General features: G+C 35.1%; 1 pseudogene; it reads left to right on the forward strand.

Moving 5' to 3' along the window:
* Positions 1–24,959, forward strand: part of LOC122136340 — a 51,672-nt pseudogene extending 26,713 nt beyond the window's left edge.
* The last annotated feature ends 2,541 nt before the right edge of the window (positions 24,960–27,500 follow it).

Below are 27,500 nucleotides of genomic sequence, written 5' to 3' on the forward strand. Positions count from 1 at the left end.
TTCGCCCCCTCCCGTGCCGTCGCCATGCCCGTAAAATGCCTTGTCCCCTGCGCTCTCTCCGCCCGCGTGCCTGCGGCCCCCCCACTGCTCTAAATTACTAATGTACTAGCTTGGCAACCTAAATTAATAGGCTAGGTTGAAACTGTAATTTTAACCCTGGGGTGAATGTAACTATGATTTTCTTTTATATATTTGCTTTCAGGAAATGGAGTTTATCTCCCAAAAACAGTCTCAAACGTTATTATTAATTCTTATTTAGATTATATTATTGATTATTCCAGTATTTTGATGCGCTGTTTGGGAAATGTAACTTAGGAAGTAATTAATTATTAAATAATGTCACAGTTTAATATCCTTAATATCCGTATAAGTCCTTAATAATTATGATATGGATATATATGTCTGCTGCTTAATACCACTTCCAGCAATGGTAATCATATAAACTATTGTAATCATGAGCAATTTTAGATAACTATATTAAAGTACAAATGTATTATTGTAATGTTAGTTTATAATGACTCATTATTTATCGGCCTAATAATTACTATTAATATTAAGTATTTTTTTATGTGTTAGGTATGTAATGTTTTTCAGTACTTTTTCCTCCTTATAAATTATTAGCTTTAATATGAATAAAATGATATAATTAAAATAATACCAACAATAGATGTTGAGAAATGTATCTTTTAATTACATTTATGCACTTTAATAATTCGCTTAATTCTATTAATATTTGTATCATTATTTGTAGATTAAGCTACTAGTTATATAGTTATAAATAGTTATAATAATCTTTTTATTGTGTAACAATAGAAAATTGGGGGTTTTGTAAGTAATATGTAATATTAATATTAGCTAATTAATACAATTATTTTGAACTATATTACATGCATTAATTTCAATTTTATTAATGTTAATATTGATAATAATTTTTTATTTGATAGTTATTGATACTAAAACTTAATACATATGTTAATCATTAAAAATAATGTAATTTTTCTTCATATTATAATTTCTTATTTAATTAATGCTTTTTTTTTTTTTTTTAGCTATATTTAGAATTGCCTAGAAAACACCCGTTACGCACGCAGGCAGGTATGGAACGGTTTAATCAGTAGGGTTTTGACCGGCGGTGCGGATTTGGAAGACACACTCTTAGCGTCAGCTGGCCGTCCTGCACAATTTTGGCGTATTGGTTGTAAGGACTCATGTATTCCCCACGCATCGCGCTTCATAACAGTGGTTTGAATTCTTTTTTCCCTTGGCCCTTCTTCTCTCTCGTCGTACCTGCATTTCGCCAAGTGTTTCAGACCATGATCTGTTTCATCCTCATTCTCTGTTCTCTTCTCGTCTCTCTCCTACGCCATCATCTTTAAGTTGGTGTTTCTTTTTTTTTTGCTTTGTAGCGCTTTTCTTCTTTGTCTTGTAGCCCCCTGCTGGCTCTCTCTTTCTTTCTTTCTCTTCTTTCCGTTTCCATTCGATCATTGGTTTTTTTAATTCATAATCATTTTTGAATACAAGTGTGTGGTCGATTGACCCCTACACCCTTGCATTTCACACTCTGAGGTTCGCCTAAAACCCACATTGCAGTTTTATTTTCCCCTCTCCACTCTTTGTCTCTCTGTGTGTGTGGATTCTGTTTGTCGTTCCACGATCCCCACGCACCTCGCCCTCTGTCTCCTACTCCCGGACCCTTTCCTCCCCTCCTCACTCACAGTATCAGTGCGCAGGGAGGTAGCAGGAGTGGCGCCTAGAGCGGCAGAGTGTCCGGCGGCCCCTGACAGGGGACAGGGCGCCGCTAAGGGCTCCGTCACAAGCCAGGGGATGGCCCCTGGACTCAGTAGATACACCAGGCCCCCACAGTTTTCAGACCCGAGGTCCAGTGCCCTCGTCCATCTCCCTCTCAACTTTAAGCAGATACGATGTCCAAGTGTCCTTGCAGTTGCCCCTCTGACGTCCTGAAACCAGCTGACCAGTTCTAAATGTGCTGCACTCAGTTAAGAGGGTAAACGCTGAAAAGTATTCCCGTGCGTTTCTGTAAAGCCTTGGTTATCTTTCGGATGGTCATTCACAATGCTTAGATGGAAATACAGAAGTAGCCCCCTGGAAAATGTAATGAAGTGAGTTATTCTACAAGAAAGCACTGCAGTTACTGAACTATCTGACATGCATTGCTTTTCTCTGAATGTCATTACTTGCCTTAAACTTTAATAACAAAAATTGATATTAAAAAATGCATTAAAAGTGTAAGATCATGAAAGAATGAAAATTAATATAATGAAATTATGTTAATAATATATATACATATGTGACAGAAGTGCTGTCAAATGATTAATCGCGATGAATCACATCCAAAATAAAAGTTTTTGTTTACATAATATATGTGTACTGTGTATATTTATTGTGTATATATAAATAATCACATCCAAAAATAAAAGTTTTTGTTTACATAATATATACTGTGTATATTTATAATGTATATATAAATTAAAACTATAAAATATAGACGTTAAATATTTTCAAAATATATTATATATACATAATAAAAGTACACAGAACACACACATATATTATCTAAACAAAAACTGACGGTGTGACACTTGCCGGTGCCCTCTAATGAACATGGGGGGGTTTCAAATGAAAGCGGATCCTGCTCATTAAAGAAAATGTCTGGTGAAAGGGAAAATTGGGTAGATGATGTCAGGCCAAACTTACTGATAAAGGTAATTTATTGACCAACATAATGTAATAATGTATAAATATGTAATGTATTGTAATTAAGAAGTGTATTTAATTGATGACAACAATAAAAACCGAACCGCTGTCATTACTAGCTGTGTTGTTAATATGTTCACAAGCTTCACAAGTTTCAAATAAACTATTAGGCCATCACCCTTAAAAAATTATTCTTGTTTGCCATAACTGACCGACCCTGTCAATTTAGGACTGACCCAATTAATTATTTTTTCCCCTTTTTTGTCCGACCGACCGACTTGCCGATTGTAATTGCGTTAAGACCCACAGATTTTTTTAGATTTTTTTTTACTCTTCAAACTAATACAAATGCAATAAAATGGAGAGACACACGCAATTGACGCTTTTCACACGCTCTCACACCACACATCCATTTTCTCACGCACAGAAAAATCACGAAGCAAAGAGGACACAGAGACCGACAATCTCAGCTCTCAGATTCTGTCAATTTATTATGAAATTCAAACAATGAATACCGTTTTGGTGCTTGTAAACGTGACGCGACAGATCCCTAGCGGCACCTGAACTGATCATCTCTAGCTAATAGTAAAGAACTCTGTGTAATCCGTATGGCCGTGTGACCATGGGCAGTTCAAATGTGCAACAAAGGTTCGTGGATTTCACAAACGTGTTTATTTCCATGCCTGTAGTTTTGGCAACAACACACTCTTCTCGGCATCACTGCGGACAGCATACGTACTAAAAAAACTAATGAAAAATAACTTTCGTACAGCTATAATCTGCTACAGCTGGCCTACGGGGACTAAACGCTACTTCTGCTACTGTCCTTAGCAGCAAGGCACGCAGTAATGGCGGGCGCTGCTTTACTTCCGTCATTTCGCCGGATTTGTCTATAACCATATTACATGAAAAAAAAAAAAAAAAAACATGGCTGATGTCAAGACATAACCACGGCTGTGATCCTCTTTTAACATTAAGACAGGCTAGTAAGAGCTGTTTCAAGTGGTGTATGGAAAACGAGAGAGCTTGGAGTGCCCTTTTCCCTGGTGAAATGTGCAGTACAGATCAAAACTGAGGAAATATTTCACACACTGGTTTAATGACATTTCCATCGTGAACACACAAATGACCTCGGTGCGTTCAGAGGTACCAGATCTTAAAAACCTGAACCACAAGGGTTGCATCTAAGCCTGAAGTATTTATGAATATGGCTCCCGATTTCGAAATAAAAGTTTTGATTAGATTTGAAATGAATGTGAGTGCACTGGTGTTTGAGCACAAAGGTGACACAGTGTGTGAATATTGAGTTTCTCTGTCAGACAAAATCTCCAACAAAAAACTACTACTATGTCTCTGGATCTGTTCAAAACCTAGAGTTCATTGTTTAAGCATCATAGACACCTTCTGGAGGTGAAACCTTGCTACAAACAATGCTTATGCTAGTTTTAAAATGGATTTTTGGATATATTATATATACACTATAATGCATTAAATAGGTGTTATCAAATTAAATACATTTTTTAGATTAAATAAGTGCATTAAATAGTTAATTATACATTAAATAAATATTATTTTCCAAATATTATAGAATTAACAATTATAAATTGTTAAAAATAAATTAAAATGGACTATTTCACACAATGTTTGCATGTTATTATTTACTTTATTTATTTTTGTAGTATTTTGTTATTTATTTGATGTCTATGTAGAGTGTGTTTTAAATTCCTTATGCAATATGACATTTATGATGCTGACAATGAAGACAGAAAGGCTCTCTCACTAGATTTTTGAAACAGAGCCTGTTTTTAGAGGAACAAGGAAAGCATAGGGCATACAGTACTTCACTATAAAGAGCAATCTCCCTAGTTTGTGTATCTTTATTTAATTTAATAAAATGCAATGAATCTCTAATGCAGTAGAAAAGTGTGCCAGATGTCATAAATAGCACTACAGTTATTTTACACAAAGTTATTAGACCAGATACAGTAACACCACTGATTCGTCTGATGCAATTAAATGAAACGGTAGATCTAGCCGAGAGCAGTTTGTTCACTTAATTCACATCATTGTCTCTCAGTGATTCTTTTGGTTTCTTCTCACTCCGCTCACAACCACCGCTGTTAATTTAAAATCACACTGGTTTGTCATGAATTACGATCACTCACCATCCTCTCACGCAGGGGCTTTGAAAAATGTGATGTTTGTGTTGAAAATAAGGGCTGTATGTGTCAATCATGTCATCTGTTGATATATATGTTTGCATTTAATTTGTTGTGTGTTTGTCCCAGTTTATGTGCTGTCCCTTAAAACATGGTACTCGAGAACAGAAGCGTTTCTCACTTGTAATTATGACTTGATGTTACTGATCAAAGGCAACATATGCTTATTCTATCGTCTTTATGATTAACGATAGTAGTATTGTTATATGAGCCTATGATATACAATGGTTTTTGTTAATATTTAGATTTAGATAATAATTAGATTTTATATTTATATATATACAATGTTTAAAAACAAATGTAATAATTTAGTTGTTTGTTTTTGTCTTTTTTACCGTTTCTATATAATTTTTTTATTATTAATATTTATTATTATTATTTTATTAAAATTACTTTTATATATTTTAGTACTTCAGCTTAAAACAAAAATGATAAATGTTTTCTTGGAAAATATTAGAAATTATGTAATTTTACATTTTATTTTATTTTATTTTAGTTAATGTTAATTATTTCAGATAACAAAAATATTTGTTATGGTTTTAGTTTTAGTATTAGTTAACAATAATAACCCTGATTCACTCTTACAACAAGACATTTGTGACCCTGGACCACAAAACCAGTCATAAGGGTCAATTTAAAAAAAAAATGAATAAATAATCGTTAATATAAAGCTTTCCATGGATGTATGGTTTGTTAGAATCAGACCATATTTAGCCGAGATACAACTATTTAAAAATCTGGAACCTTTGAGGGTGCAAAAAAATTAATAAATCAAAATATTGAGAAAATCACCTTTAAAGTTGTCCAAATGAATTCTTAGCGATGCATATTACTAAACAAAAATTAAGTTTTAATATATTTACAGTAGGAAATTTACAAAATATCTTCATGGATCATGATCTTTACTTAATATCTTAATGATTTTTGGCATACAAGAAAAATTGATAATTTTGACCCATACAATGTATTTTTTTGGCTATTGCTACAAATATAACCCAGAGACTTAAGACTGCTTTTGTGCTCCAGGGTCACATTTGTTTTTTTTTGGTTTTTTTTTTAACATAAAACACAGCTTTAGTATTTCTTCAGAGTAGAAATGAATCTAAATTGACTATGAGCTTACTGAATTAATTCTCTAGCATTTATCACCGGAGATCCAGAGAGTTTGTTAGGAAACTGTTCCATTAAGAATGCAGTGTAATATTTATTACCTCACATCTGCCGTGCTGCAGACACAGACAGGCTTGTGCATGAGAACTGATGGTGTTTCTCTCGAAAGTGCTGGGATTTTGAGACTGCTGTTGTGTGTTCTGATGGGGGTCCAGCTCCGTGACCCGGTCCTGTCCGAGATGGGAACACCAACCAGAGAAAACACAGCTCCGCCTGGAGCCCGACAGGAGGATGAGAGACAGCTTCACTTCATCCATCACTCAGGTACATTACTGAAAACTGACTCGAAACTGAACCCACTACAGTATTATCGCTGAAAGAGTGAGTAGGGCATTACTGATTCAGTTGTATTAGTCCTCATCTGTATAAAGCTGCTCTTCTCATGAAATAATGTGTAATTGTATGAAGCAATATAGAAGTAAATATGACTTAACATGATTTACTTTTAGAAACAGGATCAGACCTACTGTACAAGTCATCAGTTCAAAAGCTCTTTCACGGGTGAAACTGATGTTAAAAAATAGTAGCTTGCCCTGGAATAGACAGTATACCAGACCCAAAAACATGGACTATAAGTACAGTATAACTAGCTGACTAGTCTGTATAACCATTAAGTCATAGCAGCTTTAACCCTGTAAAGTGTGACATTTGAAATAATAGCCAAAAAGTTTTTATTATTATTATTTATTTATTTTTTATTTTTTATGGACAGTTTATTGAATGTCAGACATTTTAAAAAAAAAAATGTTTGCAAATGTGTTTTTAATGAGTATCGTATTTGATCCATCAGGCTTCAATGGCTTATATAGTGAGAATATGGTTGAAAAAATGCTGATATTTATATGATTAAAAAAGTGATGCAATCTGATGCTTGTCATGTAAATCAATGTGATTTTTATGACATGAAATAAATGTCAGTCAGCACTCTATATCTCAAATAATAATGTCTTAGCAAGATGATATTTAAATGATTAGTTTTATGATCAAACTTATAATACAATGATGATTGAGAGTATGATCAAATACATGTTACTCAAAAGCCTGTTGATCTCACATTTGAACATGAATTTTGTAAAAAAAAAAAAAAAAAAAAAAACATGATGTCTGGATAATGAAGTTAAATCAATTCATCAGTTGAATACGTTTTCATCTTAAAATATTACCTGACAAGCTCAAAGGTATTCTTATTTTTACTTTATAAAATTGTAAAGATTTGACTGCAAAAAAGACACGTGAAGCACAAGCTGAAGGAGGACGTTTGTACAAATCCTACAAATTGTATTGTACATCCTTATAGAAATTAAGTGGACTATATAGGGTCAGTACAGTTATTAGAACTAGTTACTGCTTTATTGCTAGTCCAAGATGGTTTACCAGCCTAGCTAGATCCCCACTAACTTTTAGTCTGGCTAATTATCCACCTAAACTAGTTTAGTCCAGCTAGCAATTATATTTTTAGATGGTTTTTCTATGAAAGATCATCCACATGATCTTTCATAGTTTATTGCTCTCTATAAAAAAGCATGCATCTGTCTTATGTCATAATAATAACAAGTTTATTAACCATAAACTCTTTGTTGAATGCTTTGGCTTGTGCAGGAGGAGGAGAGGAGGCGAGCCGAGGGCCCGGACCGAGGACTCGAGCTGCAGGGACTCCAATCTCACGAGCCGACATGGCCACAGGAAAGAGTCCTGCTGCAACAGGAAGTGAGGTTGTTCCGCCACAATATGGTCATTGTCTACATGAAGCTGCGCTGGATCCTGATGCACTGGAGGCTCGGCCGCAGGACGGATGGACTGGAGGGAGGGGAGCGCATGCTGAGGCGAGCGGTTCCACAATAACTATAGTTTGACCAGATGAGTTTTTTTATGAGATTTACCCATTGCAACTATAAAAGTAAAAAAAAAAAAAAAAAAAAAAACGTTACATTTGGTCATTTTACCCAATCATGCTTTATTATATATAAAGTTTTTTTTTTGCACCTTTGATTATTTCTGGACAATGCATTAATAATGCTAAAGTATTTATGTACTTTATTGTATGTATTTACAGATACAGTACATGAATGCTTTTTACATATATATAAATAAATAATAATAATATAAAAGACTAATTTTTTTTACATAAAACTAAAACTATCTAAAAAATAAGCATTATATAAATTAAATAAAATGTATTATATTTTGTTTCAGTTTTAGTTTTATATAAAATGTTTAGTTTTGTTTTATTTTTATTTTATATTAAGTTTTGATTAAACTATGACTGACAGAAATAATGAACTTTCTGAGATGCAAAAAATGAATAATGTGAAGTTTGCATTTCTGATGAGTTCTTGTAGATGTGTCACTACTTCTTTTTGTTTTTATTAGATATATTTGTTCTCTTTCATGGCAGTCGGGTCGTCTGATGAACCATAGTGTGAATTAGTGTGAGCACATGTTGTATGATTTGTCATTTCACAATCCATCTGTCATATCTACAACAGCAGCTGTTGCTGTCTGAAGCACAACGAAATTTAACAGTGACGCTTAAGAACATTTCCAGTGCAGGAATATTAGGTAGACTGAAATGATTTAACAGCATCTTAATACATCATTATTTCTCCAAACAGTAAAAGAGTGGCACTAGCAACACCAAGATCTCGGGTTTGATTTCCAGGGAATGTTTGAACTCAATAAATCTGTACTTTGAGTGCTTTAGATAGAAGCAAAGTGTCAGTAATTTAAAAATAGGCTAAAACATACATTAAAGTAACATTAGTAAGTCGGTACTTTAGCATAATTAATGCATAATCCAGTAATACAGGTATCACAGGTTAAAAATAATAATTTTAGTAATAGTAAAAACACACACACACACACACACCACACAAATCACTTTTATACATTTAATATTGCATGGATTTTTTCATTGATTGTTTTTATAGTATATAGTATTTTATAGAATAGGTGAATCTCATTAAAAAAAGCTGTTCAACCCAAAATAAAAAAGGAGAAAGAATGTAGAAAGAAATTATATTTTAAGCCTGTTTTAAGACATTACAAGATTTTGTAATATAAGAAATAAAAGTTATTTTATTTTAATCTTTATTTTTGTTTTTGTTTAGTTATTTAGGTTTAGTTTTTTTATATTAAAAAATATTTTGTTTTATTTAATTTGTTTTTTTGTTTAATTTTATTTGTATTTAAAAAAATTTTTTTTGTTTTACTCTAAACATTTTCTCTGCTTGCTCTCTTATTTTTTCTTCAGTATGAACGATTGGAGAACATTCCAGAACTGGGCATTATGGTCGACCAGGGTGATGGAGAGACGGAGAGGGAAGACAAAGTGTGCACCCAAAATCACAGGAAGTGACCTCACAGAGCCCAGCCCCTCCTGCTGTCACCAGAGAGATTTCCAGTACCAGAAAACTGGTAAAAAATACCACAGAAACACATTTTGCAATGGAAAATAATGTCACAGGGATTCACACACCCAAAGCAAAAATGTATTTTATTTATTTTTTTATTTCAAAGCAAAAATGTATTTTATTTATTTTTTTTTTTTTTTTTTGTTTTATTTTGTTTTGTTTTGTTTTGTTTTGTTTTGTTTTGTTTTGTTTTGTTTTGTTTTGTTTTGTTTTGTTTATTCTTTTTTTGTTATTTTTATTATGACAGCAACATATCCATCAAACATGTGAAAGTATGGTCTGTAGCAGGATTGTATTTCTACAATTTTAATAAGTGTCAAATCCAAGCAAATTTATATTCTATGGCAAATCAAATTAATTGTAAAGTTTAGTTTACATTTCATTCCAATACAGTTTTTAAATATATTTGCATTTATTCATTTAGCAGATGATTTTATCCAAAAAAAATGAGGAAAACAAGAAGCAATTCATTTTAAGCAGGCAAAATCCCAAGAAGTGCTGTAATAATCCACAGTGTTTAGACATTATTTGGGATGAGGGATTGGTGTTAATCATATTTATCCTTTTGTATATTAAACAACTTATGGGGGAAAAAATTGTGCTTGTGATAGTTCACCTTAAAATCTCTCTTCTCTGCGTTCTGTAGTAAATATTAAATCAGAGTAAATGTTTCAGCAGCAGTGCTTGTTTGCTCCATATAAAGCAGTAAACCTTCTCTCAGCTCTAGTCTATTATTAAAACCGCTCTAAGTGCAGGAGTTTGTAAACACTTAGTTTTACAAATCATTAAAAGCTGCCACAATCTCTTGTTTTTTCTCGGCATGCATAGGGTTTTTGAATGAATTTCAGTAGAAGTCATTTGTGCTGAACACGCACTTTTAACACGAATGCAGTTGGCTTCATTGATGCTGTGGTTCACTTTAGTTTTACAAATCATTAAAAGCTGCCACAATCTGCATAGGGTTTTGAATGAATATATTGGTTTATGAACCGTCCACTCATTGGACATTACTGTTAAAGTGTTATTTCTGCACCACTGGCTGCACTCAATTAAAATGCAGCATTTCAATAAATGGTGTATTAGAAATTTACATTTTTTTGCAATTCTGTTTATTGCCACAGAAATTGCACACTTTGGTCTTTAAACTTATGAGGGATTTGATATTAATGTGTCTCAGAATTTATAAATGTTCTTCTTTGCTCACAAATCTCATTAACACTCACTTAGTTTAAACAGGATAAATTATTGTGACTCAATAATGACAGAACTGTTTCTTTAATTAAAGCTGCTTAGGAGCCTCGCCGCATTTACTGCAAACCTTGAAAAGATTGAAGTGCTGCTTCACTTTGGTTCATATTGTAGGCATATCTCGGGCATTGTTAGAATTAATATACTAGTTGATAAATACTCGCCAAAGCTGATTTTACTCACAGTTGTCGATTTGCAAGTATTAATGATCTGAGGTGCTGTTAGCAATTCATTTTTATAGCTCTACTCAAATGATCCATGCTCCTCCAAATTTATTGCTCAGCTCTAGACTCTTACAAGATGAAGGTGATACTTAAACTGAGAACTCATGTCAAGCTATAGTAACACTGTGGGCTGTGTGTGCAGGCGGGTGACAGTCGCGGCGGGTGCTGCATGCGCTGCGCTCTCTGCTGGAGGAGCTCAGGGCGGAGCTCCGCGAGGAGGCCCAGCGGCGCTGCCAGCTGCAGCAGACGTTAGCCAATGAGAGAGCGGCGTGGGAGATACAGTGCGCTGAAATGAGGAGTCACGTCACCCAGGTACAGAAAACAAACCTTACATCACAGCAGAATCACCTGTGAACGGCAGTACAGCACCTAAAAACTGACTGCTGTCTACATAGGGAGCATCCTAAGTGATCTAAACTCGATCGCTCTACATCACATCAACTTTATTAATGGTCACATCACTCATTCACGAGTCTGGTATTGAGCACAAACTATATATATATATAAAATAGTTACTTTTTAAATAAAAATGGAAAATATTAATGCTGTGGGTTTTAAAATAAGAATAAAAAATATTATTAATATTAAAAATATTTACACTCCCAATAAAAAGTTTAGGGGAATTAGAAGAAATCAATACATGTTTATTAAGCAAAGATACATTAAGTTGATCAAAAGTGACAGTAAAGACCTTTTAAGACAAATTAATGGTGTCCTTTGGAAATTTGTTTGCATCAAAGAATCATGAAACGAAAAATGTATCACAGTTTCCATAAAAATATGAAGCAGTACACCTTTTTTTTTAAATCAGAAATGTTTCTTGAGCAGCAAATCAGCATATTAGGATGATTTCTGAAGATCATGTGACACTGAAGACTGAGTAATGATGCTGAAAAGGAGGGTCGGTTCTTAACAGCTATAGAAAGGTGGGCTGGCGGGATATCCTGGGGGGGGTCATAGAATATCTCATGCACTTTCACAACAAAATAAACTTGTTTTCTTTGAATAATAATAATAATAATAATAAAAAACTATGTTTTCTCTTTCTCTGTATCATCGTTTCTACACTGGTAATTTTTTCAACCAACTTTTTTATTTATACCAAACAAGCCCATAATCATATCTAGAGCATTAGGGGGACTATTGTTTTGACAAATATTAAGACCAGCACCACTTTGGTAATGGTAAAGGAACTAAATAAATAAGATTTTTTTGTGTAAAGTAATCAATCTGAACTGCAATAATACTTTATTTTAAAATATGCACCGATTTCAATTTTAGTTGTATTCCTAATATGTAGAAAACGCAAGACAACAATCACAATAATTATGAATTACATGAATCACGTAAATGACAGTCCAACTTTCAATCCAAAACGGCGGAATTTGACAAAAAAAAGTCTGTTTGTAATCACTGGATGATAAAGTCTAGCTGACTGTTGCTATAGTAAGTAATTCTTACATCCAACATTAACAGCAAGTCGAACGGAGAGGCTTTCAAACTGTATAGCAGCCTACAAACTCCCCGCAATAGCGTGCAAATATTTCTGCCCGTTTTCGCTCATTGTCAGCCTCTGCTTTTCTGCAACAGTCTGAAGCCTCCGCGTGAATTCAGCGCGCCTTGCATTCAGCTAATAAAAGAAATATGCTGAAATTTTCTGGATTTATTTTATGATTGTTTGTTCAGTCTCAAGCTATAGCTTAAACTTCTGAAAATACAGTCCGCTTCAGATTAGCTTTAACATTTGCACAACAAATTTACGTCACCTTTATCGAATTCTGATTGGGTGGGCAAGACAGTAATTTGGGTGCCATGCCTGGAGCCGGCCCTGCTGAAAATTCAGCTATGCATCACAGAAATAAATTACATTTGAAAATATGTTAAAAATATTCTTGTTTTTACTGTATCAAAAAAAAAATCATTGAACAGTAATGTAAATAGCATTTTAAACCATTAATCAATTTTATCAATGTCCAAGGTGACTTTCTAAAAGGTCAGACTAGTGAAATTCGTTCTTGTCATAAAACTGATTTTCTCATAAAACTGACATAAATCTAGTTAAGCAGCATCTGCTAAGATGTTAAGCATCTGCAGTGCCATGTGTTGCTTTCGGCTCTCAGTGACTTGTGTGCTATTTTTTGTGTCCGTAAGTTAAGGAGTGTCTTTAAATAGCCTGCTATATTTATGCGGTGGTGCAATACGGCCGTCAAATACAGTCATGGTCTATTAAAAGAAAGCAGATGTCAGAGGAGCCCTGCTCATTCAGACAGTGAGTAGATTTAGGAACATCTGGCTAGACATGCAAAGGAAGGTGTATCTGGACTATCCTGCACTAGGTTTTCTGCATTTAAATTTTGGCTATTGGCAAACTTACACTCTAAGTGTATATTTACAGTTGCTATTTAGCTATGCAGAGTCCTATTTGAGTGTGTTTTGTATGGCTGTGTTCAGAATTGAACACTCACATACTGCTGATTCCATTCTTTGCAGTATACACTAGTACTGTATACTAAACATTCTATCTATCTATCTATCTATCTATCTATCTATCTATCTATCTATCTATCTATCTATCTATCTATCTATCTATCTATCTATCTATCTATCTATCTATCATCTATCTATCTATCTATCTATCTATCTATCTATCTATCTATCTATCTATCTATCTATCTAGCATTTAACAAATAGCAGTTCACCGAATGCAAAAATAAAAATAATCATTAGTATTTATTAGACATTATTGTTAATACTAATAATTACAAATAATTATGCATATTTGCATATTTAATTCAGTGAGTGTTATAATAATAATAATAATAATAATAATAATGAATGCAAAAATTAATAATAAAAGTTCATTATTATTATTATATGGCTAGATTGTTTTCATATGATGTCAGTAAGTTGCATGTTTAAGTCAGCAAGTTTAGTAATACTAGTATTATTGATGATAATAATAATAATAGTAATAGATTAATAGTAATAATAAATGCTAATGATAAAATGTTGTCATATAATGTCAGGAAGTTGTATGTTTATTTTAGTAAGTGTAATAATAATAATAATAATAATAATTATAATAAAATATTAATAAATGATAATATGATGTCAATAATTTGCATGTTTAATTCATAAACATATTAGAAATAAATATGGTTATTTCACATTTTTAATCCATTGTTTACACTAAAAACCCAGAAGTTGATGTTATAAATCACAGCTGTAATTGCGGTTCATTTGTCGTAGTGTAAATGGGAGGTCCAGTGTAGTGCATTTAATAATGGAATGTGTGGTATTATTCGGTTGTTCTGTGTATACATATAATTTGCATATTGTGCATGCTCTGCAAGACTGTAGTTTGCCATTTCAAAGATTTATTTATATTGGCATTTATTCTTTTCCTTGTCTGCAGCTGCAGGATATGAGAGGTGAGTCTGCAGGCGCAGTCGCAGATGAAGGTGCAGACTCTGCAGACGTGTTACAGCAGGAGCGGGAGGAACAGCGCCGCTTGCTGGCCGACAGTCACAGCACGGCACTGGAGCTGCGCTGGAAACTGCAGCATGGAGAAAAGCGCTGGACCCGTGAGAGGAATGACCTACTGGAGCGGTTCGAGAAAGAGAGACAGGAGTGGGACCGCAGCTTACGGGAAATGTACCACAAGATGGAAAAGGTCCGGGGCCAAAATCCTGCTTATTTCACTCATGCACATCAATACACGGTAGACAAGACATTTACAGTACAGTAACAGCATTCAAAAGTTCTGTAGCACTTAATACAATACAGAATGTGTCAAAGCAGCTTCACACATATAAACCGGAAAATAGCAGAATCATAATGGAAACTCATTATTTCAATATTTCATGATATAATCCACTGTATTCAGCATCTCAGAGCAGCTTAGTTCACAATAAATGCATAAAACATGTATTTGGTAATGCAACATGCATGAGGTTCACTTTTATTTACACATTTACAACATTTGAAAATCAAAATCTTAATAAAAATAAAAAATAACTAAATATTAGTATTGTAACTTGTAGTGTTAAAGAAAGTATAATGTTAAATATAGATTTTTTTTATTGTAATTTACAATAGTAATATATTTCTGTATTAATTTCTAATAGTGCTGTCAAATAATTAATCACGATTAATCACGCATCCCAAAAAAGTTTATTGTTTACATAATATATGTGTGTGTAATTTGTATATTTATTATGTTATATATAAAAGACACACACAACAGTATATATATTTGAAAATATTTACATGTATATATATTTATATTCATTTAATTTATATTAAATATAAATATATTTATTATATAAACATAAATATATATACACATAACTTAGCATGCATGTGTTTGTATTTAAATATACATAATAAATATACACAGTACACATACACATATATTATGTAAACAAAAACTTTTATTTTGGATGCGATTAATCGTTTGACAGCACTAATTTCTAATAATAAAAGTTAAATATCATAATATAATTATAACTAAAATTATTATTATTATTACATTTGATTGGGTTCCAACTACAAAGTCAAAATAAATCACTTTTAATAAAAGATTAAATGAACATGGGAATGTGTTGAATTATTTAAATATTAATTTATAATCTCAGGAGAGACTAAATGTAAATGTTTCACATCTAAGGGGTTCAGCCGGCCAAAAAACCCTGCCTTAGAAGATAGTTGCCTAAGACAGTTGGCAGCAAGACAGCTTACTAAGTCTTGAAACAAAGCCATCATCTCCTCTTCTCCACCCCAGATGCAGAAAGACGTTGTTCAGTCAGAAGGAGGCGCAGCACATGTATTCTCTCCTCAGGAGAGCCCCTGTAGGGCTCCTAGATCTCCACGCTCCCCCTGCACAGCCGCACACACACGCTCCCACTCTGACTCGGAGGCCACGCTGGAGGAGAAGGGGGCGATGGGCAGACCCAGACCCTTTGAGGGACACCGCTCCCCCAGAGAGCCTGTTCCTGGATGCCCTTTCTCTGGATCCTCTGAGTGAAGCCGAGGTGCCTCCTCCATCACGTCTTGAGAGCGAAAAGAGGTTCCCTCACCTGAAGGAAGTAAGAGACAGAGTAAGACATAAGTACACACTACACGATAGGGCACATTGTTTTTATCATGCAATTTTTTTTTTCTTCTTCTTGAGGTCGGCTCATAATATCAGTCGATTTTTTTTTCATGGTCATTAGGCCTCTCTCTGACCATTATTATTAAATATGCTGTTTTTGCTGCTGTAAATGAGTTCTGTATGTATATGACCTCTATTATGATTGGCTAACATCTTGGCATATGAAATGAGGAAGAATTATTACATAGCAAAACAATCTGCACTCAATGTACCACATAAATTCTTAAAGCAAGTTAACATTTTGTGGCTTTTTTTAACTTATTGTTTCAGGCACTGAATGAGATTTCTGAGAGTGTGGATCCTGCCATTTACCCTGAAGAAGAGAAGAGTAGTGGCAGCCTACTCAGGTATTTTTCTGTATGTTTATGAGTATGTGTGTTCTAGTCAATGCAAGTTTTGCTCTTCTCTCAGGAACCTAAAAGTGCTCTGAAGAATAGCAAAGCTTGACAAAACTTGAAAACAGCTACGTGAATAAACAAAATAATCTTATATTTCAAGACTGAACGATGTATAATATGATTAGGGTTAGTTTTTCATAATTATAAGTAGAATGGTGTTTACAATGATCAGAGATACCACAGTTTACTTCTAAAGGGGTTAGGTGTAAGATTTGTCAGTGTATAGTGATCCTAGCCTCAGAAAACATTGCTAATTTGCTTATTTTAAACATTGCGTGAATATAAAACCTGAGGTCTTTAGTTGCTGGTTTTGGTATCTGGCGGTGAACTCTTATGAGCCCAGGTTACTGACCCCATGTCCATTTATCATTGCCCTTTTCAAAGGTCTCAACATTGTTTCAGTTACTGCTAATAAGCTTCAGTGTCTTTTCCTGGCCGTCTCACCTTGTACGGATCAATCATTTTCACTTTGCCCTTGTTTGAGCACAGGCTAACAGCTATGTTTAGACTGTGCTGTTGTTGCCATTTCAGCAACATCTCTGGAGAATTGTGAATGGAAAGGAATAGTTTAATCTCGGTAGACCAGAGATTATATGTGCCAGCAACAAAGGATAGATAACTTCATCAGTACACTGTATTGCTCTAATAAAGATACTTATCCTTTAGGCTGACACATTAAATGGCTACCTATAGAGTGCTTTAAAGTATCATTGGCATGCTCCTGATGGAGCCATTCCTATGTTCCAAGGGTACTATGTTCCAAAGTTCCCGTTCCCAGGCTCCTATTTTCATAGGGTTCTATGTTCTCCAGTTTCCGTGTTTTTAGGGATCTGTGTTACCCAGTTCGTAGCATTCCATGTTCCTAGGGTCCCTAGTGTTCCCAGATCCCAAGATCCCCTATTTCCAGGCTCCTATGTTCTTAGGATTCTGTGTTCTCCAGTTTCCAGACTTCCATGTTTTTAGGGATCTGTGTTCTCCAGTTCCTAGTGTCCCATGTACCTAGGGTCCTAAGCCACCAGTTCCCAAGATCCCCTGTTCCCAGGCTCCCATGTTCCTAGGGTTCTATGTTCCCCCATTCCCAGGATCTTTTATTCACAAGGTTCTAAAATCCCCAGTTCTTAGGGTCTCATGTTCTCGAAGTTAGGGGAGCATAGGGTTAGCTCTGAGAACATAGACTCCCCTGGAGAAACAAAGACTGTTCCAAAAATTAAACAGCGACATTGTGCTGCTTTATAATATACTTTCTTTGAGCACTGAGTCTATCCTTTGCACATAAAGCAATCCCTTAATGAACTGCGTCAAAATATTTTCAAAATAATACAGAATGCTGAACAAGTCAAGAGCAGTGTTAGTTACAATGTTTTGCAACACCAATGTAACTTTTCATTAATTTTTGCCCCTGCAGGGCAAAGTCAGTTTGCTCCATGAGTGACTTCCAGCGTTTGATGGACAGCTCCCCCTTCCTACCTGATAAGAGCAAGCCTGGCGAGCATGGACGGGATGATGTGACTCCTCCCCTTTCACCAGATGACCTCAAATACATTGAGGAGTTCAATGGTAAGGGTTGGGATCTGCCCACCAGCTCCCTGGCTGCTTGCCCCATTCCTGGCCCAGTAATCCCCTCTCCAGTGATGGAGGCATGGGCAGAAAGGGCAGAATACCGAAGGGCAGAGTCTACTTCAGAAGCATTCCAGCCAGCATCTTGGTACCTGACCACCAGCGCTACCTTGACCACCAACACCATGAGTAGCCCTGAGTACTGCCAAATGCTCCCACTCAGGGCAGCCCAGGAGGGTGAACAGTTTGGGGTGCATGTTCTCCACAGTCCCATTCGAGGGGAGCGGTCTGCTCCAGGCCCCCCTGAGCAGGAGTACATGTTCTCCAAAGTGACCAAAGTAAAGGGAGGGGAGGTAGTAGGAGGTGCTGAGGAGGTGTTTGGAGGAAGGTGGCCATGTGATCTTAGGAGTCATTTGGAGGAAGGACTTAGGCCTGGAGAACGTCCATCGGTTTGCGCTGCAGTCGGGTATACCTCATCATTAGAGCTGGAACTGTCACGGAATCTGAGTGACGACATGAAGGAAAAGGCGTTTTCTGCCCGGCATGCCATCCGATCATCTGCATCCGGATCAAGCCCTCCGGAAAGGCAGCTACAGGACATGGCATGCCAGACGAATGGTTTAACCACACGGGGAACACAGACAACCCAGACTATCAGTGTGGGATTGCAAACAGAGGCTCTTCGCACCCTCACAAGCAGCCCTCACCGCTGTCTGACACCCAAAGGAGGCTCCACGCCCATCTCATCTCCATCTCGTAGCCTGAGAAAGATGCAGTACTCTCCAGTCATACAAGCCAAGTTTGAACGCCCATGCTGTTCGCCGAAATACGGGTCACCCAAGCTCCAAAGGAAACCCTCTAATTCTGGCAAATCAGAACAACTCGCAAGCCAAATACGTGCTCCCACCCCAACAACCACTGCCCAGCAGCAAAAAGGGAACAACGAATCCGCTTGGGCCCGTTCCACTACGACCAGAGACAGTCCCGTTCACACCACCATCAACGACGGCCTCTCCAGCCTCTTCAACATCATCGACCACACTCCCATCGCTTTCGACCCCTTGCAGAAATTCAACAAGTCCCCAAGCCGCTCTCGTCCAACTGAAGTGGGGCCTCAAGGCCCAGCAGACCCCAAATCTCCTAGTGTTTGTGCTGCACAGGGGCCTTTGAGGAACTCTCGGGGCCGGTCCCCAAGCCCTGTGCAGCTGATCGTAGAGACGCAAGGCGAGAAAACTCCAGAGGTGATTAGCATCAGACAGGACCTGTCTGCTCCTCCAGGCTACACGCTAGCTGAGAACGCAGCAAGAATCTTGAATAAGAAATTACTGGAGCAGAGCTTCAGAGAAGAAAGGAAGCTTTCCACTTCATCTGCAACTGCTCCGAACAAAACCGGAGACACAGAGAAACCAGAATGTCTTGAGGTAATTGAGTGGTTTATTTCATTCTACCTTAAGGAAGAACACTACATATGTTTTTTATAGCTCACAAGAATAAGTCAACTTGAAAAATTGACCTTACTTTCTTAATAGTTGTTCCCAGTCTTATTGTGCATGTGCACATGTTTGTCTTTGTAATTTGTCATCAAAATGAAGATTTTGTTACAAATTCCAGCTTTTGGTTTCAGACTTTATTATCTTGGCAATCTGAGCACAGTGTGAGATATTGTTAAGAGGTCTTCTGAAACTATATAGGAGAGACATAAGATTTCTGGGGTCTTTTTTAACAGGAGACCGAAGCAAATGTCTCCATTCGGTCTAATCTCATTGCTGTCTAATAGACACAAATGAAATATTGAGATCTCATTTGTGATTTTGTTATTTCCTTCGGGTACATGCACACTTAGTTTAACTAATTTTTTAGTGTATATTACAGTATAAATTTGGCTGCTTGTCAAATGTTTGGTACTTGAACAATGCAGTTTCAAGGTACAAAATTATGTTCTAATAAATCTTAGAAAAGTCTAATTCCCAGCTGCCAAATGCTACATGAGCGCAAGCCTTATACACCTCAGCTGCATGCTTTAGCGCGCTACTTTGTTGCAATGCTAACAGTAGTATAATCACGTGCTGCTTGTTTTTTTTATTTTGCAGTGGAACTAGCTTACATAACTACTTTGGATGCAAGATGTTCTAATTCACCATAAAGTTATTTTGGTTCCAACCTCGATCCATTTGGAAGATTAATCCCTCACATGCAAGCATGAGACATTTGTCAACAGACAGAGCAGCATTTACTGTATAAGCAACATCAATGCACAATCCCATGACGCTATGTTAATGGTCAAAGACATATTTACAAAGATTCTAACATCATTAAAGGCAGATAGCTCTTTGTGAGCAGTGTATGCATCTGGGATTAGTCTTTTGAAGGTAGTGGATATTATTAGGCATGAATGCATACAATACAAATGAAGAAAGAAATGAATTCAATAAACAATTGTGCAAGTTTAGCACAGAGTGATTCAAATTAGTATAAATTTTATATTGGAAATTAGATGTTTTTGTACATTTTTAATTGATTATTTCTGTTGTTTGGAATTTTAAATAGAGACAGTCACCTTGCAGAATAAATCTGAATATCAATAAAAAGTACGGATATATTCTGAGTGTAAAAACAAGTAAAAACTTATGCATCATATGTGTATGTATCAGTATGTATCAATGTATGAAGACGAATCTCACAAAAACATGTCCAGGTCACATTACACCCCCTAAATAATAATAATAATAATAATAATAATAATAATAATAATAAAGCTATTTTTCCATACCTTTTTAGAACTATTAATATCTTTACATTAAGAATTTTTTAGCATTAAGACTTTATTTGTGCAGTTATTATATTATATTATATTATATTATATTATATTATATTATATTATATTATATTATATTATATTATATCGCAATATTTTAATGATAATTGGGCAACATTTATTGGGCCAAATTCCAGTGTTTTTTGTTGTTGTTGTTTTAATTTTGGGGTGAAATATGACCTGGGCAAGTTTTGAGATTCACCAAACTTCTGTATTGTGCTGTAATGTTTCTATTTAATGGACAGTGAGCTGCTTTTACAGATTTTATCATAGATGCCCTGCGATCCAGCCAGACTTGCCAGATTCCCGCTGTAGCTCTAACCCGAGTCTGATCTGGTTGTGTTATTTTGACCAGTGTGTTTACTCTTTTTTTCTGGGTTGTCTCCAGAACCACACTGTCTTACTAACTGCACCCTGGGGACTGTAACGCAGCTTACGCTCGCCGTGCAGTAAGTTCCACCGATCTTACTTGACCTTTGACCTCACAGTGACCTCACTTGTGTTCCGTCTCACTGATTTTAATGGACTTTTCTTACTGCATGCCACATGGTTTCTAAACACCGTATCACTGCTAGGCATTATGGGAAATATTGTATGTGCTTTGTTGTGGTCATTTTGTCCTCATGTAGGTGTGAGCATGCCCATCGTCTGATATTAATGACGTCATCAATAACCAGTCATCCAAAAATCTATCAGAGATTTTATTGGACAGAGATTATTATCCCAAATTTTCATCCACGTGGTATTTCATATGGCAAAACACAACCAAACTTTGGCTGATATATAATGGCTCAAATTTATTTGTTTATTGGTTTTAAATAATACATGCAAACTATTCAAGAGCAGCGTTTCTCAAATAGACATTTAAAAAAAAAAGTGTTTAAAATAAAAACAAAAAGTATTTGGACACTTTTTTTTAATTGACTTAATGTGATAGTTCACCCAAAATTAAAAATTCTTTCATCATTTACTCTTTTTTTTCTCATTTGAATTTCTTTTTCTGCTTAACAAAAAAGATGTGTTGAAGAAAGTTGGTAACCAAACAGTTGACGGTAGCCATTGACATCCATAGTATTTTTTTTTCCATACAATGGAAGACAATGGCTACAGTCAACTTTTTGGTTACCAACATTTTTCAAAATGTCTTCTTTTGTATTCAACAAAAGAAAGAAACTCACAGAGGTTTGAAACAATGTGAGGGTGAGTAAATGACTGGATTTACATTTTTAGGTGAACTGTCCCTTTAAATGTACAAATACCTTTGGAGTCACTGTATATCAAACTCACAAGTGGATTTTTGGATGGCGTAACCATTTTAACTATTAATATATAATCACTTTTTTATTTTTCATAGGTCCTTTGGCTGCCACGTGTTTGTGTGTTTGTAATTTGATTATTTTTGTCCATTTCAAAGGATCTTAACCTCACAGCCCAACTGATGGAAGCTCTACAGTGTAACATCTTGTGTTTTCTCAGTTCACTGTACTGTAATGTTTGCTGTCTGGTGTTAACAGGACGTGAGCGCTGCTCAATATTACTGCATGCTCGCAGTGACAGTGGTGTGTTGGGGTCATTTGGGGTTCATTGTCTGGTGTTGCTGTTGGCTGTGCCTTTGCTACAGTGTTTAACATCTGCTTCTAATACTGGGTCTCATTTTTTAACATCTAACAACAAATTTGCACTTGTTCAAAGCTTGCCATTATTACTGTAGTGTATTTCAGGTTATTTATTGTAGATTTGTGATGAGTTTCATGCAGTGGTATTTTAGTATTATTTATATGCAATATCATAGTATTTATTAATATTTTGAATTAGCAATTTTTATTTTTTAATTTCAGTCATTTTGCTTTTTCTTTTCTCATTTTTATTAGTTGAATACATTTTTTAGTTTTAAGTTTTTGATATTTAGATTTTATTTTATTTAAGCTTTATTTCAATTAACAATTTAAAAATGAAAATTCATAGGTTTTCGTATTAGTTAACAGTAACAAGACTGGTTTCATGTTCGATATGATTTAAACATATCAAAAACATTTCGTTTTTTTTTTTTTTTTTTTGGCCTCAGTTGAACTGCTGGACTCCATTTCAATTCACTTTGTATCAGCTTCAAAGTCTCGCTCAAAAACTGAACACAGATTCAAGTAGATGTAGTAAATCCCTGTTTCTGAATTATTCAAGCCACACAAAATATCCACCTCTCATGCTGGAATCTCATTCATTTTTAATTTTTGCTTTAACGCTCAGGAGAATTGTTTAGAATAAATCAAGCTGAAACCACATTTTTCCTCAAAAGCAAAAGTTCTGCTGAATCAAAACAAACAGAGTGTTATTCTTTACTATTGGCTACAAACAGTATGAAATGGGTGTTTATCCATTTTAGTTAACAGTTTAAACTGTAAAAGCACAAATGCTTGCATACCAGTGTTATTTTAGTATTATGTATATACTATAGTATTGTATTTTAGTGTTTTTTAATATTTTAACTTTTTAATTAACTTTTATTTTTGTATTTCATTTTAATTTCTTTGTTTTAGTAATTTTGTTGTGTTCTTTTGCTATTTTTATTAGTTTTAGTTTTTATTATTTCTATTTAGTTTGAATTATTTATTTTTATTTTTTAGTAATTTTAGTACTTTTTTAAGCTTTCATTAACAATTTTTTTTAGTAGTTGTAGTTTTTTTATTTGTATTTAGCTTTAATATAATCTTTAGTTCAGTGTTATTCATTTTAGTACTTCAAGTTATATTTCAATTAGTTGCCAAGGCAACATTTCTAATTAAAATGTAAAATTTTCATGTAATATTTATATTTGATTTTATTTTATTTCAGCTTTATTTCAAATAATGAAATACTTTTTAATAGTTTTTTTTTATTATTATTTAGCTTTGATTTATTTTTATTTTAGCTTTAGTAATTTTTAGTAGTCTTAAGCCCCGTTCACACCAAGCACAATAACTATAAAGATAACGATAAAGATATAGTTCTAAAAATCATTCTCAATATTAAAGAATAGCAGAGTTCACACCACAACTATAACGATAAAGGCAAAGAGAATCGATATCTTTGGAATCACTTTCAGAACAATTTTTTTTCCCAGCTGATGAACGATAAAAACACTGACAGCCAATCAGAATCAATCCTGCTGTGACGAGCTCAAAAGTTTAAAGCCGCAGACGCACGTGTGCTTAGAATAAACATACGACATCGTTAGCTGCTGTGGACGCTAATATTGTTATCTTTATAGTTATCTTTATAGTTATCCTTCTTGGTGTGAACGGGGCTTTAGTCATTTTTATACTTCAACATAAACTTATTGCAGTTGATTGCCAATTTCTATTTTCATTCAAATTTTTTAATCCAATATTTTATTTTATTTCTTCTTTATTACAGTTAACAAAAACAACTGACAATTCAGCTGACAATAACAACACTGTTGCAGACTTACCACCGACTAACAGATAAACTTAGTTAGAAAAAAAGTTTGAAAGCTTATGTTTTGTTTCTTGATGCAGGACTTGCCTCGTTCGCCAGTGGCTCCACCTCTGGACTCCTGCTTCCTGCGTCCGGCTCGTCCTGCCAACCGCCGTCCTCCGTCCCGCTGGGCCGCCCACTCGCCCTCATCCTCGCCCAAATGCAAATACAGAAGGGAAAGGTTCCGCTAACCCCTCGCCCGTCAAACCGGTTCAGACCACATCGGAGACAGAGGAGCCCAGTCAGGAGGTTTTCCCTTAACCAGCCTAGACTACATCCTTCTGTCACCTCAATCAAGATGTAGAACAGTAGTTTAGAATTTCACTTCTAAAATGCCCAAAAAAGGGAAATATGGCGATAAATCAGGATTGTATTTTATGCTTTCACTCTCCTTTTACCATCCTGTTCCTGACCACATGTACGCACACCACCGGAGCGACGGAACCATCGAAAACCTTTCTAAAAAACATTTAACTGCCCTGCCACTAGAGGGCAGAGTTCTGTGAGCACCAGCTGAACTGATCCAATTGGAAACAGTTCTAGAAATTCCATTTCGGAATTATCAAGGACCTGGAATGTACTGACGCAAAACACCGCAAAGTGTTCCATCAGAGGTGCCTACACACGCGTGACCTCGCGACGGTCCCGTACCCGTGTGTCCGTGTACATGTATGCAATACATACCACTCGATATGTGTTGGTCATGAAGCCGCAACTTCTTTTCAGATGTTCTGAAAAATCGAACTGGATAGTAATAACGTTTGTCGGAACAGCAGAGAAGTTTACATGTGTTGATTTAAAAGTTTAGCATTTGTTAAATTATGTTACGTGTAAATAGTTTATAAAACTATTTTCTTAATTTCCGCGTTCATCCAGTTTCGTTGGAAACCTTTGATGCTTGAATTAAAAAGACTCAGCTGTATTTGTAAAGAGAATAAGATCAAAACTAAAGGAGAAAACACACACACACACTCTAGTTCGACAGAGACGAATGATACATGATGTCAATCATAATCATATTTTAAAACCCAATGTAAAACTGAATGTTTGACTCTGTACACGATGAAAGGAGAGTATATTGACACTGATTATCCTTATGCACATTTCCCAAGTCACAAAATCCTGAAGGAATATGTGCAGGATTCCATTTGGAAGTAACGTCGTAATTTAGTTTATTAACTGCAACATGTAAACCTACTCTGGATGAAACGTGCTGCAAAAACCAAGGTGAAATATAAAAATAAAATTCTAAATGTTTCCCTCAGATCTGAGATATAAATGCATGGATAATTAATAAGCCATCCACTGAGGCAGTCTATGATTGGTTGTTTGTTGCTTAGCAACTCATTGTAACATTCTAGTACTGCATTGTTTTATACAATAGACAGCAAATTATGGGACTAATGTTTAAAAGTGATACAAACCTAAAATTAAAAGTGTGCAACATTGCTCACTGAACTGACAATGTCCTCACAGACTGGCCATGCAAGATGTAGATGAGTTTGTTTCTTCATCAGAACAGATTTGGAGCCATCACTTGCTCACCAGTTGGTACTCTGCAGTGAATGGGTGCCGTCAGAATGAGAGTCCAAACTGCTGAAAAAAAAAAAAAAATCACAGTAATCCACACCACTCCAGTCCATCAGTTAACATTGTGTGAAAAAATCCATCCATCAAAAAATCTGAATTCCAAATCCATCAAGGCGTTTTAAATTTAAACCATTGCCTTGCACTGGATAAAATATAAGTGAAAAAGTCCTCTTGTCTGAATCAGGAGAGAAATATGCACAGACCGTTTACAGCCAAAACAGTCCAAAACAAATCTGTCGGTGGATTTTGATGTGAGAGGACAAAAGGAGATGGACTTTTTCACTTGAGGAAGCATTGTTATAGATTATGGACTAATATTTTGTTTATTACAAACACTCAGCTTTTCACTTCACAAGACATTAATGGATGGACTGGAGTGGTGGATTACTTGTGCATTATTGCAATTATTTTTACCAGCTTTTTGCACACTCATCCTGACGGCACCCATTCACTGCAGAGGATCCATTGGTGAGCAAGTGATGCAGTGCTACATTTCTCCAAATCTGATGAAGAAACAAACTCCTCTACATCTTGGATGGCCTGAAGGTTAGTAAACTTTAAGCAAATTAGCATTTTTGGGTAAACTATTTATTTTGAAATGGGTAGGATAGTATTCAATAATTAGGATTGGTTTCAAATGAGGACACCTGTTCCATTAGGAATCCAGTGCACTTTCTTCTGGATGTGTAGACTAGGGTTTGGACAGAAGTTGTGCAGATATCATATTTGATATGCATGCCTTTAAACACTAGCACTTTAGTGCATGTACTCAGACGCTGTTGTACCTTGTGATAAAGCTCATGATGTAAGCCCAGACACACACACACACACACACACACACACACACACACACACACACACACACACACACTGCCGTTCACCGTGTGTGGCGGCACATGTCATTTTCGTTGCCAATGAATTTCCATTGACACAATTAAGAACACTTTTAAGCCCATTATTGTACCTATGAACTGGTATTTGTATAGATGTTATTATGAATTCAGATCTTTCTTTGGAGGAAAAAAAAAATATGAATGTTTTAAATGAAGTCACTGTCAGATGTCTAATTATAGAGTGTTAAATTGGTAATAAATTGAATGTGTATTTACAAAAAATACTGTTTATGGACTTATTTGTTTCATATATATATATATATATATATATATATATATATATATATATATATATATATATATATAGTGTGTTTTTTAAAGAAATGAATACTTTCATTCAGCAAGTATTCATTACAGTTTATAAAGTGACAGTAAAGACATTTAATGTCTTTTTGTTATGAAAGATTTCTATTTAAAAAATGCTGTTGTTTTGAACTTTCTATACATAAAAAAGCATCATATTTGTCAGAAAAATACTGGGCAGCAAAACTGTTTTCAACACTGATTATAACCAAAAATGTTTATTGAGCAACAAATTAGCATATTAGACTGGTTTCTGAAGGATCATGTGACACTGAAGACTGGAGTTATGATGCTGAAAATTCAGCTTTGATCTATAGTATAAACTATATTCA

This window comes from Cyprinus carpio, chromosome B2 (assembly GCF_018340385.1).
Source record: "Cyprinus carpio isolate SPL01 chromosome B2, ASM1834038v1, whole genome shotgun sequence".
NCBI lineage: Eukaryota > Metazoa > Chordata > Actinopteri > Cypriniformes > Cyprinidae > Cyprinus > Cyprinus carpio.